Source organism: Capsicum annuum, chromosome 11, assembly GCF_002878395.1.
Source record: "Capsicum annuum cultivar UCD-10X-F1 chromosome 11, UCD10Xv1.1, whole genome shotgun sequence".
Taxonomy (NCBI): domain Eukaryota; kingdom Viridiplantae; phylum Streptophyta; class Magnoliopsida; order Solanales; family Solanaceae; genus Capsicum; species Capsicum annuum.
Window position 1 is genome coordinate 215,475,325 of NC_061121.1, and position 5,372 is coordinate 215,480,696.

Below are 5,372 nucleotides of genomic sequence, written 5' to 3' on the forward strand. Positions count from 1 at the left end.
CATGGTCGATCTGCACGACACACACAACAATGGAGATAACCCATACTATGATTTGCAGACTGCACAAGTGAAGTATGAGTACCAAACGAATGATACTCAGTAGACAACTGCCAACTGTGCTCCAAATATAAAGCAGATATATACAACATATTAAAAAAATGGAAATTACACTCAACAGTCCATAAATCATATAAAAAAATGGAAATTACACTCAACAGTCCATAAATCATATAACAGGTAAATGAGATAACAAGGATAACCTATTCTATTCTTGTCCAAAACACTAACATAATAAGGCTAAGGAAGTATCAAGGATGAACTATCCTATTCATGTCAAAATTTGTAAATCTCAATACTATACTGTATATCCCACGCTAATATGTGAATAAAGGACGAAAAAAAGGTAGATGACAATTTACAAGGCCAAGGAATAAATATACAATACAAACAAATGAAGGGGTGATATACGTTAGTACATTATCTATGTATAGCTAGATAGTTATATATCAATATCAATACTACCTTAAAAGCACCAACTTATCAAAACTTAACATGAAATTTCTAAAATTTCCCCAGCTCATTAAATTAAAATAAACGTATATAAATTCTAAAATTAACCCCAACCCATGTACTCTTATTAACCCTACGTACATCTATGCGCTTCAACCTCCCAAGAGGCACCAACGGAATAGTTTTAGACAGCTCGATTCGATGAGCAGACATTAATAATAACAACGTTACTCTTCTTAAAAGTAGAAACGCCATGGCAGTACCCAGCGATCTTCCATCCTCTGTATAAAGCTATTAGGTATACATTGTTTCTCAAACACCATAATTTCAAGTCTTTACTATTATTCATCTACTTCAAAGATTTAAATCCAATGTTCTTTATGTTTAGATTTCTGTCATTGTCCTTGTTTCATCTATCTCCTTCCCCTTTTAAAGCTGGACCAAATCATTGATGTAATTCTCCGCCAACAAAATCAAGTTGCAAGTAACATCCAAGCCTTTTCACCTGTCCGACACTCCTAATCAAGTTTGTTTTGCACTAATATAATCAATATGGTATGTGTTCCTTATAATTAATACATTTAAGAGTTTAACTAATAAATTTATGTGGCTTTTGCTCTTCTCTGTTTTCACTTTCAGAGTAGAATATTATTATTCTATCTTTTGGCTTATTTCTGTCTTGTATTAAGTGAATTTAAATCGATAATTGTGAATATTTTCAAATCACTAACCAAGAAATATTGATCTGTCTAAAAAATATTGTCATTTTTTTTTCCAGTTCAAGGCGAGTACTAAGAAGAAAGGCCATAGCAGTACAGTAGACCTTTCAGAAAGAAAACTAATCAGAAGAATTAGGAACAATATTTGTTGTGCATCTTTTTCTTATAATTATTGCTCGTCTCTTTCTTCAATTTCATGTATTAATTGATTTGACGCAAAGATTTTACGTGTGTCACCTGAAATCAAATTGTCAAGTGCTTAGTTTGCCTCTATTAGTCATTTTTTATATATGAAGAACAGACATTAATCAGTATAGAAAGACAACATTTTTTTGACATTCGCTCTATTTTGTAAGGCAACGGTTCATCTCACTCTCATTTGTTTTCCTTGGCTCTCCAATCTCCTAATCATCCTTTGAGAACTATAACTCTAATGAAATCTATCGGTAAATGAGAAATGATGTCCAACCAAGAAGTTATTGAAGATGGAGAAAACATGATTTCTTTCCAGAAGAATTCTTTCCAGAATTGGAGTGCTTATCGATTAGCACTGTTACAAATATTTACTTGATTGAAAGATTGAGTTGCAAGCCATTCCGAGTATGCTGATTATATTGGGGAGCTAAGGAAACAATGTGTGATTTAGATGAAATGTGTCCTTAATTGGTTGGACCTTACTTGGTTTGGCTATGTTATTGAAGCAGGTATCTTCGTACTCACTGGTCAAGAAACTGATTATGAGCATGTTGAATCATAAGGATGACTTGGTAGTTTACAGATTACTATCCACAAATATATAGCAATTCCTCAAAGTAGATTCTATTTTATCTATATTTTGTCATATTTCCATAGAATACATCTGCTAGCATCACTTGTGCTTGAATTCTATGTGCTGAAAGATTAATCTAAATAATGCTAGCTATCAAGATGTGATTAAGATTCCTCATAATCATTAAAAATATCATTGCAGGGATATTACTGAATGGATTTTGTACATTCAGAATTGCACAGTGTTCATGATCAAATTCACAGATGAAGAGGTTAAACCTTATCCAAGAGATGTGATCTTTTGTTTCAGTAACTTAGAAAAACTCAATTGTTTTATTTGCACTGCCCATCGCCATCTACGCTATGGAAAATGCTCTTTTCTGTTTCAAGTTTAATATGGACTCAAAAACATCTTTTGAGTTTCTGAATGTTTTGCCCATTTTGTGTGTTTTGTAACTCAAAAGATGTGCATATCAGCATCTACCTTAGGTTATAAAGCTTTGATTTATTATCAAATTGTTGTAGTGATTAGTATGCATATACTTCTCTGGGATACCCCAGTCCAACTTTAATTAGACTTATCAACCCTACATCTGCGTGCTGCAAACTCCCAAGAGGCACCAACATAACAGTTTCAAATGCCTCGCTTCAACGAGCAGGTATTAATAATAACGCCAGTTAGTCTCTTTAAAAGCAGAAACGCCATAGCAGTACCCCAAAAATCTTCCATCTTCTCAGTAAAACTATCAGGAATGGCTGGTAATTCACAAAAGTAAAACTATCAGGAATGGCTGGTAATTCACAAACAACAAAATTTCAAGTATTTATCGTTGTTCATTTACTTCAAACAGTTAATTCCATCTACTTTATGTCCAGATTTTTGTCATTACCGTTCTCCTTCCCCCGTTAAAGCTAGACCAAAATATTGTTATAATTCTTTGCCCACAAAATTAAGTTGTAAGTAATGTCCATGTTTTGCAATCTTCAGACGCTCCTAATCAAGTTTATTTTCGCACTAGTATAATTTATATGGTATGTTTTCCTTATTATCAATACATTTACGAGTTTGACCTAGATATTTTATGTGGCTTTTCATTTCCCTATTTTCACTGACAATAAACTGTGAAGGGTTCACTCTATTTTTAAGAAAAGAACATGAAGGGTGGTCCAGCCATTAGGAAAGCAGGACTGATTCAATGATCTTAGACTGAATTGTGTGTTGCAATTAGTTTATGACGTTGTATTTATGTAATAAATGTATAATAAAATAATTTTCCTGGGCCATCCACCAACTGTGTATGTATTTCTACGTAGTTTTTCATATTGCTAATATACGTTTTCATTTCTTATAAATATAATGTATTTACTTTGGCTGCTACTTTAAGAGCTAAACTCTCTGTCAACAGAGAAGCATAAGAAAGTAAGGTTGGAGAAGTTCAATTTCAATTTAAAGAAAGTAAGCTTACACCTTTAATCGGGAAGATAGATGTTGGAAATTGTAAAGATGCTGAATATATAACCACCACATAAAATTGTGAAAAGTATGAGAATTTTGTTTACTGTCATTGTGTCCTGAGTTGGGGGTCTATCGGAAACATCCTCTCTACTTGTTTGGAGGAAGTGGTATGGATTGCATACATTCTACCCTCTCCAGACGCCACTATGTGGGGATATACTGAGTTTATTGTTGTATGAGGAGAAGATGGCAGTTGATGAAGGATAGGTAAGATATCAAACCTCTTGGGTTTACATAGAAGATCAAGGAATGAGGTGAAAGGCAATACAAAATTATGATATGGAAGGTGATTTACATGGCAGACTGTCTTCAAACAGACGCCTATAGCCGAAGGAGCGGTAGAAGGCAGGGGTCTTTTAAAACAGGTGTCACTCTCTGTAGTGTCATGAAGGAGAATTACGAACTAATTCAAACCTTTAAGTTTCCAGAGAAAATGAAGTTTAATGAGGAATTTCTATCGGGTACGGTTTATTTCATATCCCAATTTCAAGCAAAGTTGAAAGCACAAAAATATCTATAACTATTCATACAACACAACTTTCTACATCTAGGGCAAGTATTGTTCTTTGATAGCCATGTGAACATGCAGCTCATATGAAATATATGGGAGCATGGTGTTGATGTATCCGATTTCGAAACTTTATATCTACTTTTCACCTTCATAAAATCTTAAGTAATCCATCAAATCCTGAATTTCCATTAGGAAATTCTATTTCCCTTTTCAATAACTACATATATATATATATTTATATTGATGCACACGCTTACACACAGATGCATAATTTTGCATTCCACCCTTGCATAGATTCATGCCTTCAAGGAGAATACTAATGATTTTGCTATCACGATGTATGATCTTGGAATGGCCTGTGAAATTAAACATATTAATTTTAACATTTAAAAACTATCAGGTATTTTGTCCAACTAAAAACAAAAAAATGATGTCATTTAGTAGAATACTGAAATGAAGGAACACATTTTCTTCTTGCACGTGAAATGTGGCCCAATGGGTGAATGATTATTACAATAGCAATATTTATTTCATGAACATATTTGATTTAATTATTGGATTATATCTTCCATAACATGTTTTCTCACATGAGCAATTGTACGTGAAATTATCAAGAGGAATATCAATGGCCAGAACAAGAGTCTTGATTATGATAGAACAATCAAATAAGTAGAAAGAAACATAGACAAGGAATATCGAAAGTATTAGGTGAGATGTAATATCTAACATATTTCAAATTAATCAAATCCAAATAAATATATAAATTACATGTATCTAATTATAATCTCAGTATGTTGATTTTGTAGGCTTAGGTGAATAAGATGCGACATAACCTTCCGCATTCAACTTTTCCAGAAATGTATCGATTCTGCTAATGTTTTGCAATTATGTAATGATATCATCTATATTTTCTAAATAGGCAGAACAAAGATAACAATAAATTATTTAGTGATAAATTAATTATTCCAAAGTTTGATCAAATTGAATCGATCATACAACATATCTAAAACTAAACAAAAATAACGTCCCTGTATAAGCATTGTCAAGCCTTCAATGCAACCTCTTCAAAAACGAAACGACCACGACAATTCAAATCAATATCCATCAACTCGCCAAACTGAAATTTTTAGTTATAAATACTGCTATATATTACTATCATCCACAGTTTATCACCTAGATAATTTATTTCATATTTTAATGATTATCCAACTTAAATTATGAACCAAGCGTTTCACACTACACATTGCAGAAACCTAGCCTACTGTTTCTATTCCAGTATGAACTTAATCCATATTAATGCCATAGACGATTACTTACATAATTTACTATAGATATTATGTCCTCATTC

General features: G+C 32.6%; 1 long non-coding RNA gene across 1 annotated transcript; it reads left to right on the top strand.

The window, feature by feature from the left end:
- The first annotated feature begins 308 nt into the window (after positions 1–308).
- Positions 309–2,506, top strand: LOC124888562. The gene is made up of 2 exons (XR_007047017.1): positions 309–1,065; positions 2,200–2,506. It is a non-coding gene; the product is annotated as an uncharacterized LOC124888562 (long non-coding RNA).
- The last annotated feature ends 2,866 nt before the right edge of the window (positions 2,507–5,372 follow it).